Raw genomic sequence first — 21,026 nt, forward strand, 5'->3', positions numbered from 1 at the left:
ACTACTATAACTGTAGCTCCAACTACAACAACATCTCCAACAACAACCACATCCTCTCCTACAACCACAGCTGCCATCACCACAACAACTGCAGTTCCAACTACTACAAGTGCAGCTCCAACAACCACAACAGCATCTCCAACAACAACCACATCCTCTCTAACAACCACAGCTATCATCACCACCACAACAACTGCAGTTCCAACTACGACAACTGTAGCGCAAACTACAAAAACAGCAGTTCCAACTACAACAACTGCAGCTCCAACTACTACAACTGCAGCTCCAACTACTACACCTGGAGCTCCAACTACTACAACTGCAGTTCCAGCTACAACAACTGCAGCTCCAACTACAACAACTGCAGCTCCAACTACAACAACTGCAGCTCCAACTACAACAACTGCAGCTCCAACTACAACAACTGCAGCTCCAACTACAACAACTGCAGCTCCAACTACAACAACTGCAGCTCCAACTACTACAACTGCAGTTCCAACTACTACACCTGCAGCTCCAACTACTACAACTGCAGTTCCAACTACTACAACTGAAGCTCCAACTACAACAACTGCAGCTCCAACTACTACACCTGCAGCTCCAACTACAACAAGTGCAGCTCCAACTACAACAAGTGCAGCTCCAACAACCACAACAGCATCTCCAACAACAACCACATCCTCTCCAACAACCACAGCTATCATCACCACCACAACAACTGCAGTTCCAACTACGACAACTGTAGCGCAAACTACAAAAACAGCAGTTCCAACTACTACAACTGCAGCTCCAACTACTACAACTGCAGCTCCAACTACCACAACATCCTCTCCCACAACCACAGCTGCCATCATCACAACAACTGCAGTTCCAACTACAACACCTGCAGCTCCAACTACTACAACTGCAGTTCCAGCTACAACTGCAGCTCGAACAACTACAACTGCAGCTCCAACTACAACAACTGCAGCTCCAACTACTACAACTACAGCTCCAAGAACTCCAACAACAGCTTCTCCAACAACTACCAGTGCTACCCGAACAACTACTTTACTGACCACAACTACAGACTCAACAGCACCACCGACAGCAAACGAAGGGACACTGGGATTAAGTTTCAAATTACAGCAGAATTTCACAAATGACTATTTGGACGCTAGCACAACAGCATATCAGGAACTGGCAGCAACTGTAATAACTGAGGTGAGCAAACCTTTTTGTCAATTCTTGTGAATATTGAGGTGGCAGTGACTTTATTGTTGAAATCATGGATCAGAATTATTAACAATTTAACTTGTTAAATATCTTTGTTTTACTTTCTCAGGTGAATCGTGGATACCGAATACAATTCCCTTCGACCTATCTACGGTGTATTGTCCACGGATTCTCGTAAGTGGCAACTAACATTCGATCTAGATCTTGATCAATGTCTTTCTTAAAAAATACTATTAAAGGCTACAATAATGGAAGCATTCATTAATATACATTTAAGTATTTTGCAACACGATCTCTCTGAACCTTAATTTACTAATTCACTAATTTCCCAGTCAAATACTTGAGGAAGAACTTTTATTTAAAATAAAAATTAAGTGTGTAATAGATAGAAATGTATTTTATCTTTATCTACAGGAGTGGTTCAGTGAACGTCGACATGACCCTCATCTTCAGTGGTCAATCTGTTGTTCCGGATACAACGACTGCAGTGCAGGGACTGGTGGAGTCTCTGCAAAATGGGAATGCACTCAGCATTGACACAGCCTCCATCACTGCCAGTGAGTCAAATTATTTCTTATTCTATTTGTATATCTTCTGCAGCTGTTGAATTATCATCATTGCAGAATCCTCTTCCTCAGTGCACAGTATTTAAAATAATTTACCAAATAAATAGGACTCTTATCATGCTAAATATTGAATGCTCTTTATTCTCTGCTAAGGTCAATTGGTGACAACTCAGAGACCAACAACTGTCTCAACAACAGTAGTGGCTTCCACGACAGCAACATCTTCTCCAACAACAACAGCTTCTCCAACAACCACAGCTGCCATCAGCACAACAACTGCAGTTCCAACTACAACAACTGCAGCTCCAACTACAACAACTGCAGCTCCAACTACAACAACTGCAGCTCCAACTACAACAACTGTAGCTCCAACTACTACAACTGCAGCTCCAACTACTATAACTGTAGCTCCAACTACAACAACATCTCCAACAACAACCACATCCTCTCCTACAACCACAGCTGCCATCACCACAACAACTGCAGTTCCAACTACTACAACTGCAGCTCCAACTACAACAACTGCAGCTCCAACTACTACACCTGCAGCTCCAACTACTACAAGTGCAGTTCCAACTACAACAACAGCAGCTCCAACAACCACAACAGCATCTCCAACAACAACCACAACCTCTCCCACAACCACAGCTGCCATCATCACAACAACTGCAGCTCCAACTACAACAACTGCAGCTCCAACTACTACACCTGCAGCTCCAACTACTACAAGTGCAGTTCCAACTACAACAACAGCAGCTCCAACTACCACAACAGCATCTCCAACAACAACCACATCCTCTCCCACAACCACAGCTGCCATCATCACAACAACTGCAGTTCCAACTACTACAACTGCAGTTCCAACTACTACACCTGCAGCTCCAACTACAACAAGTGCAGCTCCAACAACCACAACAGCATCTCCAACAACCACAGCTATCATCACCACCACAACAACTGCAGTTCCAACTACGACAAATGTAGCGCAAACTACAAAAACAGCAGTTCCAACTACAACAACTGCAGCTCCAACTACTACAATTGCAGCTCCAACTACTACAACTGCAGCTCCAACTACCACAACATCCTCTCCCACAACCACAGCTGCCATCATCACAACAACTGCAGCTCCAACTACTACAACTGCAGCTCCAACTACAACAACTGCAGCTCCAACTACTACAACTACAGCTCCAAGTACTCCAACAACAGCTTCTCCAACAACTACCAGTGCTACCCGAACAACTACTTTACTGACCACAACTACAGACTCAACAGCACCACCGACAGCAAACGAAGGGACACTGGGATTAAGTTTCAAATTACAGCAGAATTTCATAAATGACTATTTGGACGCTAGCACAACAGCATATCAGGAACTGGCAGCAACTGTAATAACTGAGGTGAGCAAACCTTTTTGTCAATTCTTGTGAATATTGAGGTGGCAGTGACTTTATTGTTCAAATCATGGGTCAGAATTATTAACAATTTAACTTGTTAAATATCTTTGTTTTACTTTCTCAGGTGAATCGTGGATACCGAATACAATTCCCTTCGACCTATCTACGGTGTATTGTCCACGGATTCTCGTAAGTGGCAACTAACATTCGATCTAGATCTTGATCAATGTCTTTCTTAAAACATACTATTAAAGGCTACAATAATGGAAGCATCCATTAATATACATTTAAGTATTTTGCAACACGATCTCTCTGAACCTTAATTTACTAATTCACTAATTTCCCAGTCAAATACTTGAGGAAGAACTTTTATTTAAAATAAAAATTAAGTGTGTAATAGATAGAAATGTATTTTATCTTTATCTACAGGAGTGGTTCAGTGAACGTCGACATGACCCTCATCTTCAGTGGTCAATCTGTTGTTCCGGATACAACGACTGCAGTGCAGGGACTGGTGGAGTCTCTGCAAAATGGGAATGCACTCAGCATTGACACAGCCTCCATCACTGCCAGTGAGTCAAATTATTTATTATTCTATTTGTATATCGTCTGCAGCTGTTGAATTATCATCATTGCAGAATCCTCTTCCTCAGTGCACAGTATTTAAAATAATTTACCAAATAAATAGGACTCTTATCATGCTAAATATTGAATGATCTTTATTCTCTGCTAAGGTCAATTGGTGACAACTCAGAGACCAACAACTGTCTCAACAACAGTAGTGGCTTCCACGACAGCAACATCTTCTCCAACAACAACAGCTTCTCCAACAACCACAGCTGCCATCAGCACAACAAATGCAGTTCCAACTACAACAACTGCAGCTCCAACTACAACAACTGCAGCTCCAACTACTACAACTGCAGCTCCAACTACAACAACTGCAGCTCCAACTACTACAACTGTAGCTCCAACTACAACAACATCTCCAACAACAACCAGATCCTCTCCTACAACCACAGCTGCCATCACCACAACAACTGCAGTTCCAATTACTACAACTGCAGTTCCAACTACTACAACTGCAGCTCCAACTACTATAACTCCAACTACAACAACTGCAGCTCCAACTACAACAACTGCAGCTCCAACTACTACATTTGCAGCTCCAACTACAATAAGTGCAGCTCCAACAACCACAACAGCATCTCCAACAACAACCACATCCTCTCCAACAACCACAGCTATCATCACCACCACAACAACTGCAGTTCCAACTACGACAACTGCAGCTCCAACTACTACAACTGCAGCTCCAACTACTACAACTCAGAGACCAACAACTGTCTCAACAACAGTAGTGGCTTCCACGACAGCAACTTCTTCTCCAACAACAACAGCTTCTCCAACAACCACAGCTGCCATCAGCTCAACAACTGCAGTTCCAACTACTACAACTGCAGCTCCAACTACAACAACTGCAGCTCCAACTACAACAACTGCAGCTCCAACTACAACAACTGCAGCTCCAACTACAACAACAGCAGCTCCAACTACAACAACTGCAGCTCCAACTACTCCAACAGCATCTCCAACAACAACCTCATCCTCTCCAACAACCACAGCTGCCATCACCACAACAACTGCAGTTCCAACTACTACAACTGCAGCTCCAACTACAACAAGTGCAGCTCCAACAACCACAACAGCATCTCCAACAACAACCACATCCTCTCCAACAACCACAGCTATCATCACCACCACAACAACTGCAGTTCCAACTACAACAACTGTAGCGCAAACTACAAAAACAGCAGTTCCAACTACAACAACTGCAGCTCCAACTACTACAACTGCAGCTCCAACTACCACAACAGCATCTCCAACAACAACCACATCCTCTCCCACAACCACAGCTGCCATCATCACAACAACTGCAGTTCCAACTACTACACCTGCAGCTCCAACTACTACAACTGCAGTTCCAGCTACAACTGCAGCTCGAACAACTACAACTGCAGCTCCAACTACAACAACTGCAGCTCCAACTACTACAACTACAGCTCCAAGTACTCCAACAACAGCTTCTCCAACAACTACCAGTGCTACCCGAACAACTACTTTACTGACCACAACTACAGACTCAACAGCACCACCGACAGCAAACGAAGGGACACTGGGATTAAGTTTCAAATTACAGCAGAATTTCATAAATGACTATTTGGACCCTAGCACAACAGCATATCAAGAACTGGCAGCAACTGTAATAACTGAGGTGAGCAAACCTTTTTGTCAATTCTTGTGAATATTGAGGTGGCAGTGACTTTATTGTTCCAATCATGGGTCAGAATTATGAACACTAATTTGTTCAATATCCTTGATTTACTTTTCAGGTGAATCGTGGATACCGAAACCAATTCCCTTCGACCTATCGACGGTGTATCATCCGTGGATTCTCGTAAGTAGCAATTAAGAACTGATTTCTTGATCAACACCTTTCTTCAAAAAGACTTACAGTATAATACGGGGCGAAATGTGGCTCAGGAGGGGGCCGGCGCCTTGCATGGTAGCTTGCCGCCATTGGTGTGTGAATATGTCTGTGAATGGGTGAATGAGAGGCTATTGTAAAGGGCTTTAAAATAATGTATATTTAAAAAATAATAATTAATAATTGAAAATAAAAATAAAATTATATCTTTTCCATCTTTATCTACAGGAGTGGCTCAGTGAATGTTGAAATGACCGCCATCTTCAGTGATCAGTCTGCTGTACCGGATACGGCAACTGCAGTGCAGGGACTGGTGACGTCTCTGGAAAATGGGAACACCGTACTCAGCATTGACAGAGCCTCCATCACTGCCAGTCAGTTAAATGATTTCTTATTCGATTATACTTCCATTTCTTCTGTAATAGTTGAATCATCATCATAGCTGTATCCTTTTCCTCAGTGTGCAGACCAAACATTACATTAATTTACCAAAAAATAGGAATCTTATAAAGACTAAATCTTGAGTGCTCTTTATTCTCTGTCAAGGTCAATCGGTGACAACAGCCTCACCAACGACCACAACAGCATCTCCAACAACAACCACATCCTCTCCAACAACGACAACATTATCTCCAACAACCACATCTTCTCAAACAACAACAACAACAACAACAACAACAACAACAACAACAACAACAGCATCTCCAACATCAACCACACCCTCTCCAACAACCACAGTTGCCATCACCACAACAACTGCAGTTCCAACTACTACAACTGCAGCTCCAACTACTATAACTCCAAATACAACAACTGCAGCTCCAACTACAACAACTCCAACTACAACAACTGCAGCTCCAACTACAACAACAGCATCTCCAACTACAACAACAGCAGCTCCAACAACCACATCCTCTCCAACAACCACAGCTGCCATCACCACAACAACTGCAATTCCAGCTACTACAACTGTAGCTCCAACTACAACAACAGCAGTTCCAACTATTACAACAACTCCAACTACTACAACTGCAGCTCCAACTACCACAACAGCATCTCCAACTACAACAACAGCAGCTCCAACAACCACATCCTCTCCAACAACCACAGCTGCCATCACCACAACAACTGCAATTCCAGCTACTACAACTGTAGCTCCAACTACAACAACAGCAGTTCCAACTACTACAACAACTCCAACTACTACAACTGCAGCTCCAACTACCACAACAGCATCTCCAACTACAACAACAGCAGCTCCAACAACCACATCCTCTCCAACAACCACAGCTGCCATCACCACAACAACTGCAGCTCCAACTACAACAACTGCAGCTCCAACTACTACAACTGTAAATCCAACTACAACAACTGCAACTACAACAACTGCAGCTCCAACTACAACAACAGCAGCTCCAACAACCACATCCTCTCCAACAACCACAGCTGCCATCACCACAACAACAGCAGTTCCAACTACTACAACTGCAGCTCCGACTACTACAACAGCAGCTCCAACTACCACAACAGCATCTCCAACAACAACCACATCCTCATCAACAACCACAGCTGCCATCACCACAACAACTGCAGTTCCAACTACTACTACAACAACTCCAACTACTACAACTGCAGCTCCAACTACGACAACTGCAGCTGCAGCCGCTCTAACTACTACAACCACAGCTCCAACAACAACCACAGCTTCTCCAACAACAACCACAGCCTCTCCAACAACCACAACAGCTTCCCCAACAACAACCAGTGATACCCAAACAACTACTACAGTGACCACAACTACAGACTCAACAGCACCTCCAACAGCAAACGAAGGGACACTGGGATTAAGTTTCAAATTATTACAGGATTTCATAAATGACTATTTGGACCCTAGCACAACAGCATATCAGGAACTGGCAGCAACTGTTATAAAAGAGGTGAGCGAACCTTTTTGTCAAGTGTTGTGAATATTGAGGTGTCGGTGACTTTATTGTTCCAATCATGGGTCAGAATTATGAACACTAATTTGTTCAATATCCTTGATTTACTTTTCAGGTGAATCGTGGATACCGAAACCAATTCCCTTCGACCTATCGACGGTGTATCATCCGTGGATTCTCGTAAGTAGCAATTAAGAACTGATTTCTTGATCAACACCTTTCTTCAAAAAGACTTACAGTATAATACGGGGCGAAATGTGGCTCAGGAGGGGGCCGGCGCCTTGCATGGTAGCTTGCCGCCATTGGTGTGTGAATATGTCTGTGAATGGGTGAATGAGAGGCTATTGTAAAGGGCTTTAAAATAATGTATATTTTTAAAATAATAATTAATAATTGAAAATAAAAATACAATTATAGCTTTTCCATCTTTATCTACAGGAGTGGCTCAGTGAATGTCGAAATGACCGCCATCTTCAGTGATCAGTCTGCTGTACCGGATACGGCAACTGCAGTGCAGGGACTGGTGACGTCTCTGGAAAATGGGAACACCGTACTCAGCATTGACAGAGCCTCCATCACTGCCAGTCAGTTAAATGATTTCTTATTCGATTATTATACTTCCATTTCTTCTGTAATTGTTGAATCATCATCATAGCTGTATCCTTTTTCTCAGTGTGCAGACCAAACATTACATTAATTTACCAAAAAATAGGAATCTTATAAAGACTAAATCTTGAGTGCTCTTTATTCTCTGTCAAGGTCAATCGGTGACAACAGCCTCTCCAACGACAACAACAGCCTCTCCAACAACAACCACATCCTCTCCAACAACCACAACATTATCTCCAACAACCACAACATTATCTCCAACAACCACATCTTCTCCAACAACAACAACAACAGCATCTCCAACATCAACCACACCCTCTCCAACAACCACAGCTGCCATCACCACAACAACTGCAGTTCCAACTACTACAACTGCAGCTCCAACTACTATAACTCCAACTACAACAACTGCAGCTCCAACTACAACAACTCCAACTACAACAACTGCAGCTCCAACTACAACAACAGCATCTCCAACTACAACAACAGCAGCTCCAACAACCACATCCTCTCCAACAACCACAGCTGCCATCACCACAACAACTGCAGCTCCAACTACAACAACTGCAGCTCCAACTACTACAACTGTAAATCCAACTACAACAACTGCAACTACAACAACTGCAGCTCCAACTACAACAACAGCAGCTCCAACAACCACATCCTCTCCAACAACCACAGCTGCCATCACCACAACAACTGCAATTCCAGCTACTACAACTGTAGCTCCAACTACAACAACAGCAGTTCCAACTATTACAACAACTCCAACTACTACAACTGCAGCTCCAACTACCACAACAGCATCTCCAACTACAACAACAGCAGCTCCAACAACCACATCCTCTCCAACAACCACAGCTGCCATCACCACAACAACTGCAATTCCAGCTACTACAACTGTAGCTCCAACTACAACAACAGCAGTTCCAACTACTACAACAACTCCAACTACTACAACTGCAGCTCCAACTACCACAACAGCATCTCCAACTACAACAACAGCAGCTCCAACAACCACATCCTCTCCAACAACCACAGCTGCCATCACCACAACAACTGCAGCTCCAACTACAACAACTGCAGCTCCAACTACTACAACTGTAAATCCAACTACAACAACTGCAACTACAACAACTGCAGCTCCAACTACAACAACAGCAGCTCCAACAACCACATCCTCTCCAACAACCACAGCTGCCATCACCACAACAACAGCAGTTCCAACTACTACAACTGCAGCTCCGACTACTACAACAGCAGCTCCAACTACCACAACAGCATCTCCAACAACAACCACATCCTCATCAACAACCACAGCTGCCATCACCACAACAACTGCAGTTCCAACTACTACTACAACAACTCCAACTACTACAACTGCAGCTCCAACTACGACAACTGCAGCTGCAGCCGCTCTAACTACTACAACCACAGCTCCAACAACAACCACAGCTTCTCCAACAACAACCACAGCCTCTCCAACAACCACAACAGCTTCCCCAACAACAACCAGTGATACCCAAACAACTACTACAGTGACCACAACTACAGACTCAACAGCACCTCCAACAGCAAACGAAGGGACACTGGGATTAAGTTTCAAATTATTACAGGATTTCATAAATGACTATTTGGACCCTAGCACAACAGCATATCAGGAACTGGCAGCAACTGTTATAAAAGAGGTGAGCGAACCTTTTTGTCAAGTGTTGTGAATATTGAGGTGTCGGTGACTTTATTGTTCCAATCATGGGTCAGAATTATGAACACTAATTTGTTCAATATCCTTGATTTACTTTTCAGGTGAATCGTGGATACCGAAACCAATTCCCTTCGACCTATCGACGGTGTATCATCCGTGGATTCTCGTAAGTAGCAATTAAGAACTGATTTCTTGATCAACACCTTTCTTCAAAAAGACTTACAGTATAATACGGGGCGAAATGTGGCTCAGGAGGGGGCCGGCGCCTTGCATGGTAGCTTGCCGCCATTGGTGTGTGAATATGTCTGTGAATGGGTGAATGAGAGGCTATTGTAAAGGGCTTTAAAATAATGTATATTTTTAAAATAATAATTAATAATTGAAAATAAAAATACAATTATAGCTTTTCCATCTTTATCTACAGGAGTGGCTCAGTGAATGTCGAAATGACCGCCATCTTCAGTGATCAGTCTGCTGTACCGGATACGGCAACTGCAGTGCAGGGACTGGTGACGTCTCTGGAAAATGGGAACACCGTACTCAGCATTGACAGAGCCTCCATCACTGCCAGTCAGTTAAATGATTTCTTATTCGATTATTATACTTCCATTTCTTCTGTAATAGTTGAATCATCATCATAGCTGTATCCTTTTCCTCAGTGTGCAGACCAAACATTACATTAATTTACCAAAAAATAGGAATCTTATAAAGACTAAATCTTGAGTGCTCTTTATTCTCTGTCAAGGTCAATCGGTGACAACAGCCTCTCCAACAACAACCACATCCTCTCCAACAACCACAACATCCTCTCCAACGACAACAACAGCCTCTCCAACAACAACCACATCCTCTCCAACAACCACAACATTATCTCCAACAACCACATCTTCTCCAACAACAACAACAACAGCATCTCCAACATCAACCACACCCTCTCCAACAACCACAGCTGCCATCACCACAACAACTGCAGTTCCAACTACTACAACTGCAGCTCCAACTACTATAACTCCAACTACAACAACTGCAGCTCCAACTACAACAACTCCAACTACAACAACTGCAGCTCCAACTACAACAACAGCATCTCCAACTACAACAACAGCAGCTCCAACAACCACATCCTCTCCAACAACCACAGCTGCCATCACCACAACAACTGCAATTCCAGCTACTACAACTGTAGCTCCAACTACAACAACAGCAGTTCCAACTACTACAACAACTCCAACTACTACAACTGCAGCTCCAACTACCACAACAGCATCTCCAACTACAACAACAGCAGCTCCAACAACCACATCCTCTCCAACAACCACAGCTGCCATCACCACAACAACTGCAGCTCCAACTACAACAACTGCAGCTCCAACTACAACAACTGCAGCTCCAACTACCACAACAGCATCTCCAACAACAACCACATCCTCTCCTACAACCACAGCTGCCATCACCACAACAACTAGAGTTCCAACTACTACAACTGCAGCTCCAACTACTATAACTCCAACTACAACAACTGCAGCTCCAACTACAACAACAGCATCTCCAACTACAACAACAGCAGCTCCAACAACCACATCCTCTCCAACAACCACAGCTGCCATCACCACAACAACTGCAATTCCAGCTACTACAACTGTAGCTCCAACTACAACAACAGCAGTTCCAACTACTACAACAACTACAACTACTACAACTGCAGCTCCAACTACCACAACAGCATCTCCAACTACAACAACAGCAGCTCCAACAACCACATCCTCTCCAACAACCACAGCTGCCATCACCACAACAACTGCAGCTCCAACTACAACAACTGCAGCTCCAACTACTACAACTGTAAATCCAACAACAACAACTGCAACTACAACAACTGCAGCTCCAACTACAACAACAGCATCTCCAACTACAACAACAGCAGCTCCAACAACCACATCCTCTCCAACAACCACAGCTGCCATCACCACAACAACAGCAGTTCCAACTACTACAACTGCAGCTCCGACTACTACAACAGCAGCTCCAACTACCACAACAGCATCTCCAACAACAACCACATCCTCATCAACAACCACAGCTGCCATCACCACAACAACTGCAGTTCCAACTACTACTACAACAACTCCAACTACTACAACTGCAGCTCCAACTACGACAACTGCAGCTGCAGCCGCTCTAACTACTACAACCACAGCTCCAACAACAACCACAGCTTCTCCAACAACAACCACAGCCTCTCCAACAACCACAACAGCTTCCCCAACAACAACCAGTGATACCCAAACAACTACTACAGTGACCACAACTACAGACTCAACAGCACCTCCAACAGCAAACGAAGGGACACTGGGATTAAGTTTCAAATTATTACAGGATTTCATAAATGACTATTTGGACCCTAGCACAACAGCATATCAGGAACTGGCAGCAACTGTTATAAAAGAGGTGAGCGAACCTTTTTGTCAAGTGTTGTGAATATTGAGGTGTCGGTGACTTTATTGTTCCAATCATGGGTCAGAATTATGAACACTAATTTGTTCAATATCCTTGATTTACTTTTCAGGTGAATCGTGGATACCGAAACCAATTCCCTTCGACCTATCGACGGTGTATCATCCGTGGATTCTCGTAAGTAGCAATTAAGAACTGATTTCTTGATCAACACCTTTCTTCAAAAAGACTTACAGTATAATACGGGGCGAAATGTGGCTCAGGAGGGGGCCGGCGCCTTGCATGGTAGCTTGCCGCCATTGGTGTGTGAATATGTCTGTGAATGGGTGAATGAGAGGCTATTGTAAAGGGCTTTAAAATAATGTATATTTTTAAAATAATAATTAATAATTGAAAATAAAAATAAAATTATAGCTTTTCCATCTTTATCTACAGGAGTGGCTCAGTGAATGTCGAAATGACCGCCATCTTCAGTGATCAGTCTGCTGTACCGGATACGGCAACTGCAGTGCAGGGACTGGTGACGTCTCTGGAAAATGGGAACACCGTACTCAGCATTGACAGAGCCTCCATCACTGCCAGTCAGTTAAATGATTTCTTATTCGATTATTATACTTCCATTTCTTCTGTAATTGTTGAATCATCATCATAGCTGGATCCTTTTCCTCAGTGTGCAGACCAAACATTACATTAATTTACCAAAAAATAGGAATCTTATAAAGACTAAATATTGAGTGCTCTTTATTCTCTGTCAAGGTCAATCGGTGACAACAGCCTCTCCAACAACCACAACAGCATCTCCAACAACAACCACATCCTCTCCAACAACCACAACATTATCTCCAACAACCACAACATTATCTTCAACAACCACATCTTCTCCAACAACAACAACAACAACAGCATCTCCAACATCAACCACACCCTCTCCAACAACCACAGCTGCCATCACCACAACAACTGCAGCTCCAACTACTATAACTCCAACTACAACAACTGCAGCTCCAACTACAACAACTCCAACTACAACAACTGCAGCTCCAACTACAACAACAGCATCTCCAACTACAACAACAGCAGCTCCAACAACCACATCCTCTCCAACAACCACAGCTGCCATCACCACAACAACTGCAATTCCAGCTACTACAACTGTAGCTCCAACTACAACAACAGCAGTTCGAACTACTACAACAACTCCAACTACTACAACTGCAGCTCCAACTACCACAACAGCATCTCCAACTACAACCACATCCTCTCCAACAACCACAGCTGCCATCACCACAACAACTGCAGCTCCAACTACAACAACTGCAGCTCCAACTACAACAACTGCAGCTCCAACTACCACAACAGCATCTCCAACAACAACCACATCCTCTCCTACAACCACAGCTGCCATCACCACAACAACTAGAGTTCCAACTACTACAACTGCAGCTCCAACTACTATAACTCCAACTACAACAACTGCAGCTCCAACTACAACAACTCCAACTACAACAACTGCAGCTCCAACTACAACAACAGCATCTCCAACTACAACAACAGCAGCTCCAACAACCACATCCTCTCCAACAACCACAGCTGCCATCACCACAACAACTGCAGCTCCAACTACAACAACAGCAGTTCCAACTACTACAACAACTCCAACTACTCCAACTGCAGCTCCAACTACCACAACAGCATCTCCAACTACAACAGCAGCTCCAACAACCACATCCTCTCCAACAACCACAGCTGCCATCACCACAACAACTGCAGCTCCAACTACAACAACTGCAGCTCCAACTACTACAACTGTAAATCCAACTACAACAACTGCAACTACAACAACTGCAGCTCCAACTACAACAACAGCATCTCCAACTACAACAACAGCAGCTCCAACAACCACATCCTCTCCAACAACCACAGCTGCCATCACCACAACAACAGCAGTTCCAACTACTACAACTGCAGCTCCGACTACTACAACAGCAGCTCCAACTACCACAACAGCATCTCCAACAACAACCACATCCTCATCAACAACGACAGCTGCCATCACCACAACAACTGCAGTTCCAACTACTACTACAACAACTCCAACTACTTCAACTGCAGCTCCAACTACGACAACTGCAGCTGCAGCCGCTCTAACTACTACAACCACAGCTCCAACAACAACCACAGCTTCTCCAACAACAACCACAGCCTCTCCAACAGCCACAACAGCTTCCCCAACAACAACCAGTGATACCCAAACAACTACTACAGTGACCACAACTACAGACTCAACAGCACCTCCAACAGCAAACGAAGGGACACTGGGATTAAGTTTCAAATTATTACAGGATTTCATAAATGACTATTTGGACCCTAGCACAACAGCATATCAGGAACTGGCAGCAACTGTTATAAAAGAGGTGAGCGAACCTTTTTGTCAAGTGTTGTGAATATTGAGGTGTCTGTGACTTTATTGTTCCAATCATGGGTCAGAATTATGAACACTAATTTGTTCAATATCCTTGATTTACTTTTCAGGTCAATCGTGGATACCGAAACCAATTCCCTTCGACCTATCGACGGTGTATCATCCGTGGATTCTCGTAAGTAGCAATTAAAACTGATTTCTTGATCAACACCTTTCTTCAAAAAGACTTACAGTATAATACGGGGCGAAATGTGGCTCAGGAGGGGGCCGGCGCCTTGCATGGTAGCTTGCCGCCATTGGTGTGAGAATATGTCTGTGAATGGGTGAATGAGAGGCTATTGTAAAGGGCTTTAAAATAATGAATATTTTTAAAATAATAATTAATCATTGAAAATAAAAATACAATTATAGCTTTTCCATCTTTATCTACAGGAGTGGCTCAGTGAATGTCGAAATGACCGCCATCTTCAGTGATCAGTCTGCTGTACCGGATTCGGCAACTGCAGTGCAGGGACTGGTGACATCTCTGGACAATGGGAACACCGTACTCAGCATTGACAGAGCCTCCATCACTGCCAGTCAGTTAAATGATTTCTTATTCGATTATTATACTTCCATTTCTTCTGGAATTGTTGAATCATCATCATAGCTGTATCCTTTTCCTCAGTGTGCAGACCAAATTAATGAATTTACCAAAAAATAGGAATCTTATCAAGACTAAATCTTGAGTGCTCTTTATTCTCTGTCAAGGTCAATCGGTGACAACAGCCTCTCCAACGACCACAACAGCATCTCCAACAACAACCACATCCTCTCCAACAACCACATCTGCCATCACCACAACAACTGCAGCTCCAACTACTACAACTGTAGCTCCAACTACAACAACTCAAACTACAACAACTGCAGCTGCCATTACCACAACTGCAACTCCAACTACCACAACTAGAGCTCCAACTACTACAACAACATCTCCAACAACCACAGCTGCCATTACCACAACTGCAACTCCAACTACTACAACTGTAGCTCCAACTACAACAACTGCAGCTCCAACTACAACAACTCCAACTGCAGCTCCAACTACCACAACAGCATCTCCAACAACAACCACATCCTCTCCAACAACCACAACATTATCTCCAACAACCACAGCTGCAATCATCACAACAACTGTAGCTCCAACTACTACAACAGCAGCTCCAACTACCACAACAGCATCTCCAACAACAACCACATCCTCTCCAACAACAACCACATCCTCTCCAACAACCACAGCTACCATCACCACAACAACTGCAGCTCCAACTACTACAACTGCAGCTCCAACTACTACAACAGCAGCTCCGACTACCACAACAGCATCTCCAACAACAACCACATCCTCTCCAACAACAACCACATCCTCTCCAACAACAACCACATCCTCTCCAACAACCACAGCTGCAATCATCACAACAACTGTAGCTCCAACTACCACAACAGCAGCTCCAACTACCACAACAGCATCTCCAACAACAACCACATCCTCTCCAACAACAACCACATCCTCTCCAACAACAACTACATCCTCTCCAACAACCACAACAGCATCTCCAACTACTACAACTCCAACTACTACAACTGCAGCTCCAACTACAACAACTCCAACTACTACAACTGCAGCTCCAACTACTACAACTCCAACTACTACAACTGCAGCTCCAACTACAACAACTCCAACTACTACAACTGCAGCTCCAACTACTATAACTCCAACTACAACAACACCAACTACTACAACTGCAGCTGCAACAACTCCAACTACTACAACAGCCGCTTTAACTACTACAACCACAGCTCCAACAACAACCACAGATTCTCCAACAACAACCACAGCCTTTCCAACAACCACAACAGCTTCCCCAACAACTACTACAGTGACCACAACTACAGACTCAACAGCACCTCCAACAGCAAACGAAGGGACACTGGTATTAAGTTTCAAATTATTACAGGATTTCATAAATGACTATTTGGACCCTACCACAACAGCATATCAGGAACTGGCAGGAACTATTACAACTCAGGTGAGTGAACCCGATTGTCACGTCTTGTAGATAATGAGTTTTAATTAGCTGTATTGATGAAATCATGGGTTAGAATTATTAACACTTTAACTTCATAAAAATCCTTGTTTTACGTCATCAGGTGAATCGTGGATTCAGAAACATATTCCAATCGAGCTATCTACGGAGTAGGATCCTTAGATTCTCGTAAGTAGCAATTAAGAACTGATTTCTTGATCAACACCTTTCTTCAAGAAGACTTATTATACGGGGCGGCTGTGGCTCAGGAGGGGGCCGGCGCCTTGCATGGTAGCTTGCCGCCATTGGTGTGTGAATATGTCTGTGAATGGGTGAATGAGAGGCTATTGTAAAGGGCTTTAAAATAATGAATCTTTTTAAAATAATAATGAATAATTGAAAATAAAAATACAATTATAGCTTTTCCATCTTTATCTACAGGAGTGGCTCAGTGAATGTCGAAATGACCGCCATCTTCAGTGATCAGTCTGCTGTACCGGATTCGGCAACTGCAGTGCAGGGACTGGTGACATCTCTGGACAATGGGAACACCGTACTCAGCATTGACAGAGCCTCCATCACTGCCAGTCAGTTAAATGATTTCTTATTCGATTATTATACTTCCATTTCTTCTGGAATTGTTGAATCATCATCATAGCTGTATCCTTTTCCTCAGTGTGCAGACCAAACATTACATTAATTTACCAAAAAATAGGAATCTTATCAAGACTAAATCTTGAGTGCTCTTTATTCTCTGTCAAGGTCAATCGGTGACAACAGCCTCTCCAACGACCACAACAGCCTCTCCAACAACAACCACATCCTCTCCAACAACCACAACATTATCTCCAACAACCACAGCTTCTCCAACAACAGCAACAACAGCATCTCCAACAACAACCACATCCTCTCCAACAACCACATCTGCCATCACCACAACAACTGCAGTTCCAACTACAACAACAGCAGCTCCAACTACTACAACTGCAGCTCCAACTACTACAACAACATCTCCAACAACCACAGCTGCCATTACCACAACTGCAACTCCAACTACCACAACTGCAGCTCCAACTACTACAACAACATCTCCAACAACCACAGCTGCCATTACCACAACTGCAACTCTAACTACTACAACTGTAGCTCCAACTACAACAACTGCAGCTCCAACTACAACAACTCCAACTGCAGCTCCAACTACCACAACAGCATCTCCAACAACAACCACATCCTCTCCAACAACAACTACATCCTCTCCAACAACCACAACAGCAGCTCCAACTACTACAACTCCAACTACTACAACTGCAGCTCCAACTACTATAACTCCAACTACTCCAACTGCAGCTCCAACTACAACAACACCAACTACTACAACTGCAGCTGCAACAACTCCAACTACTACAACAGCCGCTTTAACTACTACAACCACAGCTCCAACAACAACCACAGATTCTCCAACAACAACCACAGCCTCTCCAACAACCACAACAGCTTCCCCAACAACGACTACAGTGACCACAACTACAGACTCAACAGCACCTCCAACAGCAAACGAAGGGACACTGGTATTAAGTTTCAAATTATTACAGGATTTCATAAATGACTATTTGGACCCTACCACAACAGCATATCAGGAACTGGCAGCAACTATTACAACTCAGGTGAGTGAACCCGATTGTCACGTCTTGTAGATAATGAGTTTTAATTAGCTGTATTGATGAAATCATGGGTTAGAATTATGAACACTTTAACTTCATAAAAAATCCTTGTTTTACGTCATCAGGTGAATCGTGGATTCAGAAACATATTCCAATCGAGCTATCTACGGAGTAGGATCCTTAGATTCTCGTAAGTAGCAATTAAGAACTGATTTCTTGATCAACACCTTTCTTCAAGAAGACTTATTATACGGGGCGGCTGTGGCTCAGGAGGGGGCCGGCACCTTGCATGGTAGCTTGCCGCTATTGGTGTGTGAATATGTCTCTGAATGGGTGAATGAGAGGCTATTGTAAAGGGCTTTAAAATAATGAATATTTTTAAAATAATAATTAATCATTGAAAATAAAAATAAAATTATAGCTTTTCCATCTTTATCTACAGGAGTGGCTCAGTGAATGTCGAAATGACCGCCATCTTCAGTGATCAGTCTGCTGTACCGGATTCGGCAACTGCAGTGCAGGGACTGGTGACATCTCTGGACAATGGGAACACCGTACTCAGCATTGACAGAGGCTCCATCACTGCCAGTCAGTTAAATGATTTCTTATTCGATTATTATACTTCCATTTCTTCTGGAATTGTTGAATCATCATCATAGCTGTATCCTTTTCCTCAGTGTGCAGACCAAATTAATGAATTTACCAAAAAATAGGAATCTTATCAAGACTAAATATTGAGTGCTCTTTATTCTCTGTCAAGGTCAATCGGTGACAACAGCCTCTCCAACGACCACAACAGCATCTCCAACAACAACCACATCCTCTCCAACAACCACAACATTATCTCCAACAACCACAGCTTCTCCAACAACAGCAACAACAGCATCTCCAACAACAACCACATCCTCTCCAACAACCACATCTGCCATCACCACAACAACTGCAGTTCCAACTACAACAACAGCAGCTCCAACTACTACAACTGCAGCTCCAACTACTACAACAACATCTCCAACAACCACAGCTGCCATTACCACAACTGCAGCTCCAACTACAACAACTGCAGCTCCAACTACAACAACAGCATCTCCAACAACAACCACATCCTCTCCAACAACCACAGCTGCAATCATCACAACAACTGTAGCTCCAACTACTACAACAGCAGCTCCAACTACCACAACAGCATCTCCAACAACAACCACATCCTCTCCAACAACCACAGCTGCCATCACCACAACAACTGCAGCTCCAACTACTACAACTGCAGCTCCAACTACTACAACAGCAGCTCCAACTACCACAACAGCATCTCCAACAACAACCACATCCTCTCCAACAACAACCACATCCTCTCCAACAACCACAGCTGCAATCATCACAACAACTGTAGCTCCAACTACTACAACAGCAGCTCCAACTACCACAACAGCATCTCCAACAACAACCACATCCTCTCCAACAACAACTACATCCTCTCCAACAACAACCACATCCTCTCCAACAACCACATCCTCTCCAACAACCACAGCCTCTCCAACAACCACAACAGCATCTCCAACAACCACATCCTCTCCAACAACCACAACAGATTCTCCAACAACCACAACAGCTTCTCCAACAACAACCACATCATCTCCAACAACCACAACAGCATCTCCAACAACCACAACAGTATCTCCAACAACCACAACAGCATCTCCAACAACCACATCCTCTCCAACAACTACATCCTCTCCAACAACCACAACAGCATCTCCAACAACTACATCCTCTCCAACAACCACAACAGCATCTCCAACAACTACATCCTCTCCAACAACCACAACAGCTTCTCCAACAACAACCACATCCTCTCCAACAACTACATCCTCTCCAACAACCACAACAGCCTCTCCAACAACCACAACAGCTTCTCCAACAACAACCACATCATCTCCAACAACCACAACAGCATCTCCAACAACCACAACAGCATCTCCAACAACCACAACAGCATCTCCAACAACTACATCCTCTCCAACAACCACAACAGCATCTCCAACAACCACAACATCATCTCCAACAACTACATCCTCTCCAACAACCACAACAGCATCTCCAACAACCACAACAGCTTCTCCAACAACAACCACATCATCTCCAACAACCACAACAGCATCTCCAACAACCACAACAGCTTCTCCAACAACAACCACATCATCTCCAACAACCACAACAGCATCTCCAACAACCACAACAGCATCTCCAACAACTACATCCTCTCCAACAACCACAACAGCATCTCCAACAACCACAACAGCTTCTCCAACAACAACCACATCATCTCCAACAACCACAACATCATCTCCAACAACCACAACAGCATCTCCAACAACCACAACAGCATCTCCAACAACTACATCCTCTCCAACAACCACAACAGCATCTCCAACAACCACAACAGCATCTCCAACAACCACAACAGCATCTCCAACAACCACATCCTCTCCAACAA

The sequence above is a fragment of the Nansenia antarctica genome (genome assembly GCF_963989245.1).
Source record: "Nansenia antarctica genome assembly, chromosome: 6".
Taxonomy (NCBI): domain Eukaryota; kingdom Metazoa; phylum Chordata; class Actinopteri; order Argentiniformes; family Microstomatidae; genus Nansenia; species Nansenia antarctica.